The sequence below is a fragment of the Simochromis diagramma genome, unplaced genomic scaffold (genome assembly GCF_900408965.1).
Source record: "Simochromis diagramma unplaced genomic scaffold, fSimDia1.1 OVJJ01000176.1, whole genome shotgun sequence".
Taxonomy (NCBI): Eukaryota; Metazoa; Chordata; class Actinopteri; order Cichliformes; family Cichlidae; genus Simochromis; species Simochromis diagramma.
Genome location: NW_024386892.1, coordinates 3891774 through 3911025, shown reverse-complemented (window position 1 = coordinate 3911025; position 19252 = coordinate 3891774). Strand labels below are relative to the sequence as shown.

The window sequence follows — 19252 nt, the reverse complement described above, 5'->3', positions numbered from 1 at the left end:
TTTGGTAAATGTATGATTTCTATACATTTTACATATAATTCACAAGATTCCGATAATTATTTAATAAAAGCGAGATTTTTAAAATGACAATAAGTAAGAAAGGTATGTCTTTCTGCCCCCCTCTCCCTGTTAATGCCCTACCTGCCCCCTGGCAACACTTTGCTAGACCCGCCCCTGCACAGTTACCAGCTGTCAGCTGCTTAGAAAAGGATCCTGGTGTTATTTGTCTCTCAGAAACAGTTCATAACTTCAACTCATCCATGTCACCAAAAAGGTAAACCTGTTTCTCCATCACAGCTCTGATGATTCAGTAAGGACATCTCCTGGTTTCATCTTCATGTTTCCCTCTCACCACATATCCAAACCGACATCATGACCAGCAGCTTTACAGCTGTGGCTCCAGCAAACATCAGCTGATACTAGAAATTAATATTAAATCAATTCTAACAACAGCTGATCAAGCTTAAACGTGCTGCTGTTGTTTAGCGCGACATCCGCTGGTTTTCTCTTTCTGGCACAAAGTGATAAACAAACAAGAGAGAAAAGCCGATCAGCTGATCATTGATCAGTTTCATGATTGAAGTAGCAACAGGAGAGGGAGGGGAGAGAATGAGAGAAGAAGAGGCAGCTGTGCAGCAAAGACACAGAATAAATCCAGCTTTGTGTCTTTTCCATTCTAGCTGAAGTCCGGGACAAACTGTTCCTTTTCAGCTCAACACCAAACGCGTAATATTTTCTCTGAATGCGGGATGATTTTGTTTTTTACAGGACGGTTGGCAACTCTACTAACTAACCTTACGAATAAAATAAAGTTCACTATCAGTAACATCACAGCACCACCCAGCTGTATAGGAACTCCGTCATGCTAGCTAGTACACAGTACGAGTTATTGTAACTCAGCGGTCCCCAACCCCCGGGCCTCGGACCTGTACCGGTCCGTGAGCCGTTTGGTACCGGGCCGCGAGAGTTGAGGTTCAGGTGTGAAATGTCTGGTTTTCAGGGTTTTTATCGGTTTTCAGCGTTATTTTATTATTGTTTTTATCGTTTACTCGGTTTTCCTGGGTCTTTTCACGTGTGTTATGAATAAATCTTCTTTTTTTTTCGGTACCAGTACTGGTTTTATTTTGTTGTATTTATCCGCGACACCTTAAAGGCCGGTCCATGAAAATATTGTCGGGCATAAACCGGTCCGTGGCGCAAAAAAGGTTGGAGACCGCTGATGTAACTGACTGTAAAAAGTCAGCACAACGAAAATAAACTCCACCTAAACTTGGTTTATATCTGACCCAGACAGACTGCAGGTCAGAACTTCTTACCTGAAGTTCAGTTCACCTGACGCTCGGACCGGCGGCCGCCTCGGGCCTCTGCTCCTCTGCCTCCCATTTCCCTCATCCACCTGCTGGCCTCTGTGGAAGCTCCGCCACAGCCACCACCAAACAACTGAGTTATTTTTACACATCGACCTGCATCTGGCCAATCCACCACCTCTCATTGTTCATGCCCACAGGTATGCCCGATGGCCAGTCCAGCGATGTTAACCTGCAACCAAATCTGCAGCTCCATACAGCAATGTTACGACTTGGATTATATCTTATAACTCATAGCTCTTATGCTAGCTCCCCCAGCAGCCTACTGTCTGAAATATTCGATGGTTGCAATAATTCTTTAAGTGTTATTTTTTCCTTGGTATTCTAATTTAAAGTTTACTAAACTCAACAAACTAATTAATATTACTTACCGGAACATTTATTCTCTCCTCATTTTCTTTCACCGAAAAATAGTTTTCTGCAGTGGCGTCTTTCTCCTTCCTTTGCTAACATGATGCTCATAGTGCAGAAGCCGATGCTGCATTCACTTACACTCAGATATCTGAGCTTCACTGTGAAAACATAATCGTACATTTGCTATTTGATTGAATTTTATTGTTTTAGCTTCGGGGTGGCACCTCGGGTGGCCAGTCTGGGGGGGGGGGGCACGGCCACCCCGCTGGACACGCCACTGGAGATACTAATGGCAAAGAATAATAGAGAAATTAAGATCTTGTCATAAAATGTTCAAAACTGAAATTTTGATTTGTTTAATAAATATTAAATCTTCAAACTGAATAAACAAACATAAAAAAGTAAAAAGATTCCAGAATTTTTTTTTCTCAGAATCCAAACAATAAAAGAAATAAAGGAAACAAATACAGTTTCTATTCTCACAGAAACATGATAATAATAAAATCACGCCTCTCTGATCTGGGCACTCACAGACTTTCAGGGTCACGTTTATTCTTCTGCATTTTAATCTCCTCCGTATTATTTTAATATCTCGGTGTATTTCTGTGCCTTTGCTTTGATAAATGACTCAAACTAACCGTGTGTCCTCTCGTCTCTGTGCTGGAAAAAAAAGACTTTGTTCCTGTTTAAACCTCAGACCTTATTTCCCCTGAAATCAATACAAACATTTAATTTTAGCTGCCCATTGGTGGGGGTGGGGGGTCAGGGTAAAAATCATTTGTGGGGATGTGATATGATTAGCGCTGACGTAATGAAGTGGGTGTCTGAGGTTGGGTGAATAATCAGACTAGCTGCTCTGGTTTCTGGAGGATTTATTGCTGGTCGGTTTGTCTGTGATCATGTGACAGCGATCCGCTCCTCCTTATGATTATAAGCAGCTGTGATTGGACGATGCTGTCCGTGTGTGTGAAACAGCAGGTGTGACTGTTGTGGTCTCTGAGCTTCAGTGTGTGTCCATGTTCTCTCTGTATGTGTGCTATAATCGTACGTGTGCCGTCCCATTGATTGAGCACTTCCTGTTCTCTGATTGTCATTGTTTCCAGATGCCTGATTATCAGTGAATGCCCCCCACCCACCCACCCGCCCACCGACCCCACCAGGCCAAACACAGCAGCTGTACAGTGATACATGTGCAGCATGGATGGCTTCCTGTGTGACTTTATCAGCGTCGTTGCTTCGGCTTCACATTTGCAGCATCCATTCATGCACAGCTCTCTGAGCTCTGCACTCTGGACCATCGCTGCAGCTTTAATCTGTCCTTTTTCAGCTGTTCTGTTGCAGATTTGCTGCTGTGATTGGATCTTTGTCCTGTAGCTGTGGGACACATGTGACTCTACTTCGGTATACTGAGGAGTTCACGGTCCACTCCTCCCCGTGCTCACAGCTGGTCTGAGGAGTTGGTTTTGTGCATTAAGGACAAACGTCTCCTCTTTGGTCTCATCTGTTCCAGCAGTCGTTCTTTGTTCAGATGCAGCTTTGCAAACCTAAGCTGTGCTGCTAGCCTTTCCAAACCTGCCATGACCTTTAACCTTCAACCTGCTAACTGAGGCCTGAAGAGTCTGCGGTGGAGCTCTTGGGTTTTTGCGGCTCCTCTGAGCAGCGCTCGGTGTGGCCTGGGGTCACTCCACTACTGGGAGGACTGGGAGCCGTCTTGATGATTCGACTGAATGTTTGTCACTGTTTGATGACGGGATGCAGAACACTCTCCACACTGATGTCCTTTTGACATTGTGTGAACACAACTGCAACACCTCTGCTTTCACAGAGGTGCTCACGCTCACTAATGAATTCATTAATTAGCGTATGTGAAATGGGATGTCCCCATGAGGGTAGCAAACCAGACATAGTGTGTGTGTGTGTGTGCGTGTGTGTGCGTGTGTGTGTGTGTGTGTGTGTGTAAACTGCAACAGAAAATAAATGTGCAGATGTTGATTCTTACTATTTGTAGACAGATGAAACCGTCCTGTAGCTGTGGACTTCTGGACATTGTGTGGGCTTTTTCAGTGATGGTGTAGATGACAGACTCAACAAGAACTCAAACCAGCAACCTGCGTGTTACCAGTCAGGCAGCCAAACCTCTGGTCTTTATCACATGGCCTCACAGAACCAGCACTCCCACAAAGACAGATGAACACTCACACAGAGCTGAAAAATCAACACAACACTCCCGACATCTGTTAAATCCATTATTGACAATCGTCCATCCTTTTAGGAGGAATCTGTCTATCATGATGCCAGTTTGGACCAGATACTCTTCCTCTAATCCTGCTTCATCATCCAGGACAAATATTTTACAAATATCTGCTGTACTTTTTAATCTTTCCCAGTTTAGAGTTCAAAGAGCAGATCTGAAGATCCCTGGATTCTCCTTACATCCTGTCAAAGCACACAGAGGTTTGGAGGCTGATTTTCAGCATTTTTTGACAAAAATGAGATTTTTGCTTTATCACTTTCTGCTGTGGCAACATAACGTGCTGCTCCTCGTTTCCCAGCCTGCTGTTGCTCTAACAAACGTTAGCAGTGAAAGAAAAGAACAGGAATATCACCTTTCACAGTACATGGTAATAATCGTTTGGAAAACCGAGGGCGCCGACGACTTCTCAGAGCATCTTCGTGTTTCCGTTGCCATCGAGGTTTTCCCTGGCGGCGATGACATGTGTAAGCACATGTAGAAATGTCGGCCATATTGATCGTGAGCAGCCTTTAATCTGCGGCAGCTCTTTCCTCCATTACAGCTGATTAGTCGCCGCTTTTGCTTCCTGCCGCGTTGTGAAACCTGAGACGGCGGTTGTGGAAACACGAGTGTAATTACAGCCGGGAAAGACACAACAGGCCGGAGAGATGGCTGCGTGCTGTTTGAAAATGTTTGAATATGTTTATTGAACGCAGCCTGTAAAATCCTGACCAGTAAACCACAGTAAATCCCTGCAGGGCAGATGGTGGTGTAATTGCTCTCTACTGCACCCTGCCTGGTGGAGCGCCGGCTGGAAAACAAGGTCTCAGTCCGGCCTGGGAGAAATATCTCAAAGAGCGAATCAGCAGCACCGATACAATCAAACACATTTCACGTCCTCACAGTTTCCTCTTTTGATCATTGTGACAATTTTTTCTGGTCTGAATTTGTGTTTTCATCACAGAAATACAGAAACATGTTTTCCAGGTTCATGAAAACTGCTTTGAAGCTTCGCTGCATGAAGTTAACTGAGAGGCAAAAGTGAAAAGAAGAAATGAAACTTTTAAGAACGACAGCGAAACATAAAACGAACAGCTGAGTGAAGCCGTCGACCGAGGAAGAGCGCGGGGGGATTAAAGTAAACGTGCCCGTTAACCTGAAATCATCGATAACGATCACAGTGACTGTTCCCCAACTCCTCCCGGAGGTGCTGATCAGTCGGGATGAAGCTCACTCTGTTACTGGCCGTGGGACCAGGATCATCGACGTATCTGTATATATGTTATCTGTACTAATATCTATAGACCCTTGGAAATTATACGTTTGCAGTATGTTTATGCTGTTGTTTGTAAATAAATTATTTGATAGAGAACCACTGCACTAAAAATAGTTTAAGTCCACAGAAATATGTTGTCATACATATCTTTAAATAAATCCTCATCATCAGTGATGCTAACAGAGCCTGTAATCGATCACTTTGCCTCAGAGCCGGAGCTCGGCCTCGGGGCCGGTGTCCTGCAGGTTTCAGACGTGTCCGTGATCCATCACAGCTGATTTAAATGGATAAATGACCTCCTCAACATGTCTTGAAGCTGTCCAGGAGCCTGGGAATGAACTAACCATGTGATTCAGGTGTGCTGACCCAGGGTGAGATGTAAAACCTGCAGGACACCGGCCTTCGAACCCTGGAGCTCCACCACCCCTGTCTTTAACTATGAATATGTAGCTCGCAAAGAAGAAGAACAATAAATATGTTTTTATAACTCCGTTATTAAAGCGATATAATGAGCATAAAAGATTGACGTGGTAAATTAATATACACGTCTGTGTTTTCATTCATAAGAAGCAAATAAGCGCTGCATGCTGCTGGATTAATAATAACTTCTCAGGAGCAACAGGATAAATCTGACGTGGGAAATGTGACGGCTTTCTCATGAAAGTGTCTGCTAAAGGAAGTGAATGAGTTCATCTGCAGGTCATCGCAGAGCTTTAAAATCAGCTGACAATAAAGTATAATTTTACACTGACATTCAGAACGAGGCGAGATGGGAAAACTTCACATCCAACTTAAATGTTTTTAGTGGGTTTGTGGGGGCTAATCCTTTTTTTCAATCATTCAGATCACCCACAGTTGGGACGCTCCTGTATGCAGTGATAAGCTGGTCAGCGCTATGGATTACTTCTGATCGCAGCAGTTGTGCGATACATCAGTTGTGTGTCTGCTGCACAAACATTGTGTAGGTCGGCAGGCTTAAAGCTTAAAGCGGCTCTCCAAATGATAAAGAGACAGCGGATAAAGTCGAGAACACTTTGTGATGCAACTGTTCTGATTTCTTCTTTTTCTCTGGTGCTCCTTTGCTTGGTCAGTGAATCTGTTTGGATTTTCTTGTGTTTTCTTAGTCACTCTGTCTTTAGTTCTTTTTAGTTCTCTATTTTATTCTGTAAGTGTTTTCTTTGTCCCGTCCATTTGCCTCCACGTTAAGTTCATTCATCTCTGCTGTTCCTCGTGTAATTATTCTAACTTCATGTTCAGTCTTACTTCCCTCCTCTTGTCTCACTGTCTTGTTCAGCGGTGCCTCCTTACCCTTGTGTTTCCACTTCTCTGATCACCTTCATGTGTATAAATAGCCCTGTCCTTCCCCTCAGTCTTTGGTGTCCGTAGTGTCCTTGGTTTGTTCTCTGGTAGGTTTTGGCCGTCACCTTGCAGGCTTTGTATTGTGGATTTTCGCAGCAACCTGAACACCGTGACATGAAAAGTAGATCTGAGTAAATTTGTCTTAATATGTGTTATTGGAAATCAGAATAAAGGGTAATAATCTGCTTACGGTAAAAACCCTTCAGCTCTGTCAGTGAGAACGTAATGTCTAAATATCCTAAGACTTTTTGCTCTTTTTTGGAGTTTAAACATCTTGTTATAAATGTTCGTGATCTTTTCTGAAAACAGAAAAATCACAAAAGCCCTGTTTCTCCTTTGTGTTCCTAATGTTCTGGCCCATAATGTAATTGAAGTGATAGCTGAGGAAATTTAGAAATATTTATAAACATAAGAGCTAGCTTATCGAGAGGCTTACTCAGCATGTCACCATCCTCTGGACGTCAAATCTGATGCAGAATTTAAACTGTCTGAGAAACATCTGTCTTCACGGGCTCTAAAACAAAGGAGGAGAAATCTGAGACAATCAAATGATCTGCTGATGAACTCTTGGTAATTACCTCTCCAGCTGCTCTATTTACCTTACAGTCGTATGATGTGACCACGAGAAATCCCAAACAGACCTGCGAGTCTAAAGAGAAAGACTTAAATTGACTCAGATGACACGAAGCCATCCATTAGTGTCTAAATCTGAAATCTAAGGAAAACATCTGCGCCATCAGCGTGATGCAGACTTCACATCAGGCCTGTCTGATTCTGCCTGGACAGTTTGTTCCTCGGAGTTTTTCCCTGGAAGTGGAGCGTCGTGCGCCTGTTGTCAGTCGACGTTTGGAAACAAAGCGTGCAGAGAGTCATCTTTTCTTAACAGACCATCAACGCACAGCCAGAGGTGAAGTCACTTTTATGGAAATGAGGAAGATGAGAGGAAGCGGGTGGAGCCCAGACCGGCTGAAGTGGCACACAGTCCTGTGTATGAGTTCAGGCATCGAACCAAACTAGCTTCAGCAGCCTGTTTGCCACGAGCGAATCCACCACGATGGTCTGAAGGTGGGCTGATGGTGAACCAAGAAGGTGTTGCTTTGTTAGACGTCCCTGTCGTGTGATTTTGAAAAAAGAAACAGAAACTGTGATTGTTTATTTTTGATGCTCCTCCCTCCAGCCCCAGCTACCCCCAAACACCTGCACATGAAGACCTGAAAACCAGCAGCTGGCTTCAGCTGTACCTAAAACGTTTTTAAGACATGATATTTAAGCATGGAGCTACTGTGATCAGAGACTCCTTCATTTTTCTGCAAACGTTTCCGTCAACATTGGGACGCTGTTGGTTTCACTTGGTTTCGTGAGCCTGTTTCAGTTTAAAAGTCAGCACATGATAAATGTAAATGATTTCTCTGATTTATAACTTTCATTTTACTCCAAATCAGTGAGATTTACTGTTATTTAAGTAAAACTGAATTACGCGCGTTAATCTGTTTCTGAATTTATTCCCTAAAAGTTTTGGCCCTGTTTGAATTTAACTGTCACCAGTTTGAAGTCACAGTGTCTAAAATCTAATATTAATATCATATTAATTGTGTTATATTTTATACTAATATATGATTAATATTTTACTATTATGACTCCCTATTTCTGTGTATCACTAGTCCAGCCATAGACTGTATATTAAAGACTGACATCCATGATGTCATCCATGAGGGCGGAGCCCTTCAGTGATGGAGTCGAGTGATTCAGTATCTCCAGTATCTGATAGCCTGAACTGTCACTAAGTAGTAAAGTAAACTCTGAGTGATGTACTGTAAAAATGAGACTGTATATAACAGATGGAAGTAGCCACATCACCCACTGGTTTGTGGAGTTCTGTTTGAAAACCATGAGTTTAACCTTATCACTATTTTTTTAATCCAAAGTCTGTGCACAGAGACCATACATCACTTATACTTAATTATGCTGTTAGTTCATCAGTAACTGATGTAATGTTCGCATGTTTGGACCTGTGCTGTGTCAGTCAGCCCAGGTGACAACAACATGACTCTAAATGAGCCCCTCCTCTAATCCAAGAACCGTCACACAGGTCCAGTCCAGGAGCGCCTAGCAAATTAAACAGGCGAGTTTAAAACAACAAACCTTCATGCTTGTGCAGGCTGTAAATGTGTATGTTTGCTGTAAAGTTGTGCATTTTACCAAAGAGTCCGTGGGAACTGAGTCACTGCTGGAGCCAGTCTCACGTGGATGTCAGAGGACCTGCAGGTTTTTGGCCAAACTGCACGTTCAGGATCTCTAAACTAGTTCTGGATGCAAATGAGCGTCTTACTGTTTGGCTTTATTCAGACTTAGTATTTGGTACCACGTGACTTTATCGAGCGATAAGAGTTGCTTGTTGTGTCTCTTGCTGAGAGAGTCCGGCAGTCGAGTCTGCTGACACTGGAAACTTTGTGCAGGGTGATGTTTGCAAAGATGATGTTCGGGTCTTTTACCAAATCTTCCTGATAGAAGTACACATGTTCATGCCAGAGGCCTTCTTTGTACTTCATTGGGCCCCAGCCCTGGCAGTACGATCTCTGTGCATGAGTGAGTGTGAAGTCAAACTAAATTTTATTTGATCTGCATTTAATGAAAAAGCTAAGCTTATTAGCATCATATCTGCAGTTTGACCTCCTGACAGCTGATGCTGGAGGAGTAAATCTTAATTTGGGCTGATTTTCTGCCTTTAACAGCTCGTGCTGGTGAGACGGCTCAGTGAGCCCGGTGACAGAGGAAGGAGAAAGACCAGCAAAGAGGTTTGACCAGGCGTGACCGCCGCCCCGCCCGGGACAAATTCCTGACAGTTATCATGACCGCTGGACGAGGACAGCGAGGCTTTCATCTCAGAGGTCAGATTTACTACTGAAACCACTGAGGAGAGCTGAACCCTCAGCACTAAGTGGAACAAAGGAAAACACTGAACGCTGTGATCTAACTCAGAACATTCCCGCTCCCACGTCTTACCCCATCTTTCAAGTTGAAGTCTGAATCCGGGCTTTGGGTTGTTCCCATCTCTCCGGACTGGTTCTTGACATGTTAAGAAATGATTTTGTGACTTTTAGTAAATCTTCTGAGGCTTCAGATGAGCCAAAGGACAAACCCATGAATGTCAGCATCAGCGTGTCCTCTCCTCTGTCTTTCATGCCTTCACTTCACCACAGGGGTCCCTAATCCAGGAGGAGTTAAACCTCTCCTCCATTCAGGCAGCATAGAGACGAACAGACCCAATTACACAAAGGAAGACATGGACGGAGAAAGAACACAGAGAGGAACCTGATGGACATGAGAAAAGAGACAAAAGGTCAAACTTAATGCAGTGCAGTGCTCAGAAAACGACCAAAAAAAGGCGGGTAGATGAAGTTAAACTGACAGAAAGACGGGAAAAGGAGGAATGAAAGGACAGGTGGCAGAGGTCAGGCTGAACGCCTTGCACTGGAGAGTAACGAAACTAAAGAGCAAAGTGGGAAAAGTAGGAGATTACTGGGGGGAACAGCATTGGCCAGAAGCCAGAGAGACCATTAGCAAAGTTGGTCCGGTCAGTGTAGCGTAGCACCGACGTGCATTTAAAAACTCTGCTTCCATCTCACATTTCACACGCTCTGCAATCCTGCTTTCAACCTCTGCTGCGGCGATGTTGGCGCACCTCGTTCTCAGGTCACAGAAGAAGAAAAACCTGAACTGGGAGGTGAAATAATCCATGTGGGTAGCACCGGAAAAGTCAGACCTGCAATGCTTCAGTTCACTTACACAATCTTATATTATTAAAGAGCCGATGTGTTGATTAACTGGCTGTCACACAACCATGTATCACCGTCTTTCCACATGAGGCTTTGCCTGAGTCACAAGCATAGAAAGTCTCTTTTTATGGTGGTGCACTGACTTCAGAGGGGACACGAGTCTTTGTGATCTGTGGGCTTTATCACAAAAACCACAAAATCAAAAAACAGAATCAATCATGCTGCCAGGAGTACAGACCCTGAATATGTCTTTACACTTACAGGACAACAGAGCTTTTACCAGGTTTCTGCCTGATAGTATCAAAACAACTCTTTGATTGGTCAAATCACAGGACAGTTTTCCGCTCAGGCCCAGAGAAGCAGCAGCATTTCGCTGTCATGTTGAGATGTGTGGGAGCACCTTAGAGACCCAACCGCACGACCCACGTGTCAAACTCAAACGATCGTTAACGCTGATCGGGAGAAAAAAGTCCAAGGAGCGAGACATGGAGTTAAATCTGAGAACTCTAGGAATACTAGGAAACTTGGAAATCAGAGTGAGGGAACACAGCTTAGAGAGACAACACGGCAAAGGACAAAGGAGGACTGAGACAATATATACAAAAGCTATACGGAGACAACTTTGCCAAACAGTGGGAAGTTAAACAAGATCAAAATAAAACAGGAAGTAAAACAGGAGAAACGTGACACAGGAGACACCGAAGGACACAAAACACAACAGGAAACTAACAGAAAGTAACTGTAACTAACACGAAGTAATACAAAGTGTTAGAAGATAAATGAGGCTTGCAAACACAAAAGGAAAACTAAAGACTGAACAACCCAGACACGCTGAAGCCAAAGTGGGATACAAACATAAATTATCCTCAAAACAGAATCACAAACCCACCCAGGGACCGTGACACTGTGTGTGGAGCTCGATGTGTGGAACGGTCCAGCTGATTATCGATAAAGTTACCGAAATAAGCCGCTATAAAAATAGCACATCGGAGCAGACGCCGACACTGTAGAGATAACAGGATGAAGTTTGGGTGACATCATCATGTCATGAGAGAATGTCATGTGAAATCTTCAATATGTAAAATTCATCATTAATGTAGCAAAAGTTCATCAAAGTGCTTCAATTAAAATAACAAAGTAAATATAAATAAATACATTTATTGATTGTTGCATATCTAAAGTTCTTCCTTCATTAAAATATTAAACCGTGTGCTTTGTATAAAATGTCAAACAATATTTAAAGAGAGTTATTGATTCTTCAGCCTTTAACTTTATCAATAAAATGTTTATGGGTTTGTAATTAAAATAAAAACAGATACAAACAAACAACTACATGCTCACAAAGCAGCAGGACGAAGGTTTTGTTGTTTGACGTGTTTGTTTTTACAGCTGCTTTATAAATCATTTATTATGCTTGGATTTACGGTGCAGACGCTCAAACGTCTGTGACCTGCTGCTTACAAACACTACAGCTGTTAGTACTGCTGCTGTGCTGGGTGAGAACAGAAGCACACTCCCCCTCCGATGTCATCGACACTGATTTAATTGGTCATTTTTAAAAACATCTTGTGTTTCAAGTTTCCTGGAAGCAAAATGTTCCGACTAAAAGAACAACAGTAACCATCCGAGGTGGCAAAACGGGCCACGCCCACCGCGCTGAAACGTTTGCTCCATGTTCATGTGGTGCTGATGGAGGGAGGAACGGAGCGAAGGAGGTCACCGTCACTCCCTCCCCGGCTCCTACAACAACAGGCCGCCGAGTGGCAGTTGGGATGCCCGCTGACGCCTGCGGACGAGGACCGACACCGCCGCGATGACCTGTTTGTTTAACCTCTTCACCCCACCCCCGAGGAGAGGTCGAGGTAGCCAGCCAGCAGGACCCCCTTTCTCCTCCTCCTCCTCTTCTCCTTGTTCTTCTCGTCCATGTCCTCTCCCGCTGCTCCCCTCCCGCTCTCATACAGACCCACAAAGACCTCCTCGCGCTTCCCACGCCGTGTCGTTACCTCAATTACATCACATGTCATCAAGCACACCAGGGATTTGGCCTGCTCGGGTTTTCCCTTGTGCCAAGTATATGGTTGGCTGTGGAGGAAATGCCTGTGAGATCCTAATCACCACTTTCTTCTCTGCCAAGGTTTAAACGGGAAGTTTGGTGCAGTTTCCTTTGTGTTGTCTAAACGGCGCTGTCACAGTCACTGACATGTAAACTCTGCTGCCTGCGTCACACTGCAGAGTCAACGATGTCTGTAAGTCAGTGCTCGGTCGTCATTCTTTTCTCCCCGTTTTCATGAAGCAGATTCCTTTGCTGTACTTTGGATTTTGAAGAAGGCAGCTGCTCATTTCCACATCCAGAGCAGCTTTGCATGATTCACAGTTTAAAATGAGCCATATTTATCTGATACTTTACCTTGGAGAATCCCCTCAGTGTCACGCTCCTGGGTTGTTTGACCCAGAGGTTTTGGACTTTCCATTTTTGTTTATTTAGATATTTTGATTCTTGGTTTGATCATTGCTCATATTTTCATCATGTAGTCTCCTTTTATCGTGTATTTAGACTTTAGTCCGTTCTTAGTTCCTGGTTGAGTTTAGTTCTTCCCTCGGTGTTTAATCCTCCCAGTGTTGCTAACTCCTCAGTAAGGAAAATCGCTATTGGCTGTCCTGCAAGTCGCTAGAAGTCGCTAAATGACGTCATCGCCTAATTTGCATAATTGGTTATGCTAATGTAATTGTAACCTACGTTGTCGGAGAGAGAAATAACATCGTGGAAGAGACATAAAGTGAGTAAAAAAACTTCCTAAATGCATTTAGAATTTATTTAGAAATACAAATTAAATTTCTTTTAGCGATTGTTGTTTTTGTTTTTTTGTTCCAACCCTGCTCCTTTACCCGGGCTTGGACCCGCAAAAGTGACCCGAAATGGTGGAGTTACTTTGTGTGTGAGAGTGTTTGTTTATAAGTAGTTTTAAACCTTGTGATCCACAAAACAGCATAAGAGTAAAAGAAGAACTGACTGCGTTACAGTCAGCGCGGGAGCAGCGGCTTCGCTCATGCGCGATTCATTTACAGTTTGGACTCATAGGTGTGAACGTCTCCTGCCCTGATAGCAGCTGGGGGAGGACTATCCTCCGCCCGTGAGCGCTTTGGCGCGGGTGAGGTGCACCGCTGCTTGTTGAGAGTAAGAGCGATATGTGCTTTCATGTTAAAAAGTCGTCATAAATAAGTCTCCAAAAACACCAGAAAAAGTCGCCAGATTTGTCGCTAGTCGCTTTTCAGAAAAAAACTCGCTAAATATAGCGACAAAGTCGCTAAGTTGGCAACACTGAATCCTCCTGTATTAAGTTCATTTGTGTGTCTGCGACTTCTCACTTCCTGCTTTATTTTGATAGTTAGTAGTGCCTTACTTTTAGTTTCCTTCCCGTTGTCTTCAGCTGCCTCCACTTCCCTGATTACCCCTCAGCCTCATTAAACTCCTGCCTTTTTAAAATCCCACCTGTTTTCTGTGTCTACATTTTGGATCCACAACATCACGAGCTAATGCTAGGTATGTTAGCTAACAAGCTGCATCTATAAACTGTGTAAGAGCGTTAAAGCGACAGAATTAGTGCCGAGTAACATTCAAATAAAATCCTCATATTTCACTCAGGAAACTGGGCTCAGAGTCTTGGATGTTCTGTTAGTGCAGTGACGTCACTGCAGCCATATTATTGGTCAGATGATGTCATTAAAATGCTCCAGAAGGCCCCGACATGTTTATTTCTGCTAACATGGGGCTTTGTGGGGCTGACTCACTGCTGGAGCCTCCAGTGGACGTCAGAGGAACTGCATGTTTTGTCACCAGCAGTGGTTTAACATAATTACCAGATAAACTTCAGGGTATGACGGTGTTTGAATAGTTTGTTATATCGGGACATTATTAGTGTGACGTTCACTCAGATATCAGACTTAATCAGTCGCTGCGTTCCCCTGTGCTGCTGGGGTTTATGCTAAGCTAGGCTAAACAAATGTTTCCAATCCTGTTTCCATTGGAAGATTTAGTTGGTGGGGAAAAAAAGTTATTTGTGACCAAATCTGCCCCTGAGCTCATCTTAAGAAAAAAAAGATTCTAGGTGTTTACACGGGCCGACTTCCTGTTTCTGCCGCACGCCGACAGCACAAAACATCACGCCATCCTCCATAAACGAACAAAAATACGACTCATCCCCTCGAGTCACGCAGTGTTAATGCAGCTGTTGGCTGTGGACTCTGTGGCCAAACACAGCTCTTAATGTTGGTACACAGGATTAAGCTGGGCAGTAAAGCCTCCTGTTATCAGGCAGCATCTCTCAGGAGGCTCTAACCTGGCTGACCTGTGAGCCTGTGTGCTGGAGTCCGGCCAGTCTGCAGGTTAATGAGTAAACAGAAAATACGATGTTCCCTCAGAGCTGCGCTAATGCGGCGAGCTTCTGAGCGATAGGTCCGGTTACACCGACTCACCGTAAACAAAGGGATATTTTTACTGTTGGTGTTTCCAGGCGTGCGACCCGCTGACGCTCGTGCACACGTAAAAGCAAAAGTCTGAGAGTTTTTTATAGGAAGTTTGATCTGAGCTTCATCTGCGTGGTCTTTATAATCAAACACAGTTTACTGAGCACACAGAGCCTGGGTGCTATCATACTCACTCAAGAGTTGGCAGTTCGTCTTGTATTCGGAAGGTTGCCGGTTCGAGCCCCGGCACGGACAGAAATAACAGAACGTCTGTTAGTTCGATTTTAACTTAGTTTAAAAGCAACTTGCAGGTTGGTGACCTCAGTTAACAATATCCTGATTTTACACAAAGCAAATGTATTAAAGAAATGTTTGGTTGTTTTTATAACATATCAGAGTGCTAGAAAGCAAAGTCTGTGTGAGCAATAAGAAATATGAAGAGAAATCAGCACACACGTGATGAACTACAGCCTTCAGTGAGCCACAAACAGACCAGGATCAGGACTGACCAGTCCGATGATCCCAGTCACGGCACTGGGGCTGCGATCCAGTGTTTTCTGTGTGTTTATTCCTTGATTGTTGTTATTCATGGTTTTAGTTGTCGTGATGGTTTTCTGTTCATGTTTGTTGTTTTTAGCTTCTAGTTTTCAGTCCCTGTGTCCTCCCAGTGTTTCATATGCAGTCAGTCATGTCTCAGCGTCTGTGTCTCTGTGCATGCGTCATGTTTTACTTTGACAGTCTCGCGTCCTGCTGTGTTCAGTTTTGCTTCCTTTTGTCTCGATATGTCTGATTACTCCCAGCTGTGTTTCCTGTTCCTCTCGTTACCCTGCGGTGTATTTAAGTCCTCAGTCTTCCCCTGTTTGTTGCTGCTTCCTCCACGTTGCTGTGTGTAGGTCCATGTTCTCCAGTCCGGTCAAGTCCAGTCACTACTGACCAGATTTTTTAGTTCTCGTTCATGTTTCATTTGTTTCTTTAGTATTCATGTATTTATGTTTTTAAGTTTGTTTTTCCAGCAATAGAGCTGCCGCCTTTAGTCAAGTTGTATCTACCTACCTACCTACCTATCTATAGTAGATCATATATAAATATGGATCTATTAGAAATGAACCTACAAGTTAATTGAGCTGTGACCTGAGGGTGGAGGGATGTTTATCTCACTTTGTGACTAAAGACACATCCAAGAATAGACATTTAGTGAAATCATATTTAGATGTTTATTTATAGTTTTATATCAGTGAAATAATGAACAATAACTGGACATAGAGGCCAAACTTTGCACCTCTCTGGAAAATAATCACAAAGGTTCTTCATGAGTCTGAATCCACAGCGCTGCTGTTAAAGCTCAGCTCATCATCTTCATCAATATTTTCTCTCACTTTCTATAAAACTAACAGGTCAGTTTCTCCTTCCTTTCCTCCTTTTCCTCATTTCCATTGGTTAAATCAACACCTGAGTTTGGACACGCCCACTCATCTGTAGAGTAGAAGATAGTCAACAATTAAAGTTTTTAGAGTTTTCAGTAACTGCTTTTCCTCTCGTTTACCTTCCCTGCGTGTCTGTTTTCCCTCTTTATCGTGCGTCCACCATATTTTCGGTTTTCCCTCTGTAGTCCACGTCTTTGCACAGATATTCTTCGAGCTTTGAGTTTCAGGCCTGGACGTGCTCTCGCTCGTGTCAGCAGACAGGACGGCGTCCTTCATGCAAACGATCACAGGAAGTCACCTGTGTGACTGACGCTGTAACTACGCTTCTACAGTTATTGTTTCGAAATGAGCGCCATCGCCATGGAGCACGGCCTCAATCCTAAACCAGCCAATCAGCACACTTTAGCACAATGCTGATGTTTTCATTTGCTTCCTTTTAAGGAAAACTGAAGGACAGAAGTGCTGTTTCATTTAAAATCAGACGTCACAAATACAAAGTGAGCTTCCTCCAGTTCACTGAGGAACAGCTCCGAGCTGATCTCACGGACAGCTTCAGTATCGGGAAGTCGGACGGCTCAGCTCTGTCGACAGTAATCGCTGTGAAAGCCCAGCTGAGGTGCTGTTCATGACCCAAAGACAGCTCTTCAAGCAGACACACAATGAACAGAGCGACTCTGGAGTTATTTCCTTCTTATCATTGTGCAAATCTCAAAATGCTACAGGAAGTGTCCGATTTGGGTTTTTGCTGCTAAAGGACTTTTCCATCATCTTCACCCATTTACAAAGGAGAAAAACTGAATTCTTATTGTGAAATTCAGGACGTGTTCCATCATGACTAAAATGTGCCTTAAACAGGTGGATGGGAGCACACGTAATGTCACACGTGCTTCCCTTTTTGGACCGATGCTGCAGGTATTTGTGTATTCCCACTCTGTTTCCTTCCCTCATCCATTAAGCCTAAAATATCTACTGTGAGGCTTATTAAAGACCTTTATCCCTCAGCAGTGCCTAACATTAGTGACCTGTAAGCCTTTGTCTTGGCACAGGTCAGGAGCAAATGTATAGCAAGCTACTGGCACTCAGTAAAGATGGTGGTTGGGGTGGGGTGGAGGGGATTTGCTGTTTCCATGACAGCAAACAGCTTAGGGTTAGCTTTGATCCTTCAAAGACTATTAATCATCGCTTACACCTGGAAACGTTCGACATGATTCTGTTTTATGCATCTTATTGTTGGTGGTTTGTAAACAGCCTGCAGCCTTCGCTGTATTCTGAGTCCTCCTCTCTCTGATTAAGGACCACATTTCCCATCAGCCCTGTTGCTTAGTGTTCCTCCACCATCTGCCCCGTGATGCTGTGTGCCAGCTGCATCCTGTTCACTAACGGTCGGTGTGCTGTGGATGTTTCCTCCATCTGCACCACACAACTGAAGGGAACCACTGCAGTCAAACCGCGCACATCTGAGGTATTTACAAATCTTCTTTTATCTTTTTCATCTTTGTTTTTATCACCACATTTTTCGAAGATGAAGACTTTCATGGCTAAGAGACAGGAACCTGAAGTAGATGTAAGCTGATGCTCAGCTGTGAATATTGTTGGACAACACATTTATCACCAGATCAGTTATGAAACCGCTGAGTCACATTTTCCAATTTGTGTTGCTACTAACAAAAATCATAAAGTCTAACTTTGCCTGGTACAAAGCTGGAAGTGCCTGACCCTGCAGTTCCTCTGGTGTCCAGCAGAGGCAGCAGTGAGTCCGTCCCCGTAGACTCCCATGTTAAAACACTGTCTGGTCTCTGTCCATGACTCCCTCCTTCATAAGATCTTCATGGAGGAAGATGCTGTTTGCAGTGCGTTTGGGGGCATTTATGATGCAGGCCATGCTTCCTGCAGTAGAGGCACGTGTTGTCACTCGGCAGCAGCCTTGAAATGGCTCTGGGTTGTTATTCAGGGAGTTATTTTGGAGAATTAAGTTCATTTTGATTTGATCTCAGTGTTTTTATAAAACATGCATGTATAGAATGAGCAGTCGAGCTGGATAAAAATCTCTCAAACATTCACAGAATTTGCCCATAATAAACTTTTCGTAACTCGTACTTCACATCAGTGGCGATCCTAGCCTGTTTGGCGCCCTGGGCGAACACTCCCTCGGGCGCCCCCCCCCCCGACACACACACACACACACACACACACACACACATAAAACATATTAAGGATTGTACATTAACATAAAACTGTTGTACACACACACACATACGAAGAGAGAGAGAGTATGCATGGTATGCAAACGGATACCAAACCGCCCTCTCCTCTCTGCGCCGCAAGCAGCAGGCGCACCTCGCAAACGAAGGGCGCCCTTACTCCCAGCAAATGGGCGATAGAAAAAGGATTGGTGCCTGTGACATTCACAATATGCACTGGCATGACGTCGGGGCAGCATGAGTACGAGCATTTTTTTAAATTTTTTTTTGCCGAGGCCCGTGATGCCGCCCCCACCATGATGCCACCCCGGGCAACCGCCCGTGTCGCCCGTATCTAAAACCGCTACTGCTTCACATAATTCCTCTACAGAGGGGACAAATGACATTTGTGACACCGAGTCAGCAGATTAGAGATCCGACAGGAGGTTTATACAAATGAACCTAAACGTTGACCTCTCGTTTGACCTTTGATGCTGTTGCAGTTTCAGGGCATTTCAGTCAGGAGGTAGCCCCGCCCTAAATCAGCCCCAGTTTTACTGTCCGTGTTGACTCTAATGTGATCATATTTTACAAAGTGAACTTCACGTTGTGTTTCGTAGGACCTGAAACTAGAGAGCGAGACGATAAACTCGTCAGGAAACTGTTTTAATAAGATGAGAAGTAGGCTCATTTTCTCCTCCACTTCTATGCACTCGGATATCCTCTGGAGTCGCCCCCTGCTGGGCATTAAAAGAACGCAGTCTTCAGACCTGGAAGCTCGGCCTGTTTGTTAGTTTAAGGGATAACTCCTTCATCCGT

At 44.0% G+C, this 19252-nt stretch overlaps 1 long non-coding RNA gene across 2 annotated transcripts in view; it reads left to right on the top strand.

The window, feature by feature from the left end:
* LOC120734888 overlaps nucleotides 1–11677 on the top strand; it is a 29812-nt gene extending 18135 nt beyond the window's left edge. For both annotated transcript variants that reach the window (XR_005696129.1, XR_005696128.1), the window contains one exon: nucleotides 9322–11677. This is a non-coding gene — a long non-coding RNA (uncharacterized LOC120734888). The remainder of the gene's footprint in view (nucleotides 1–9321) is intronic.
* The last annotated feature ends 7575 nt before the right edge of the window (nucleotides 11678–19252 follow it).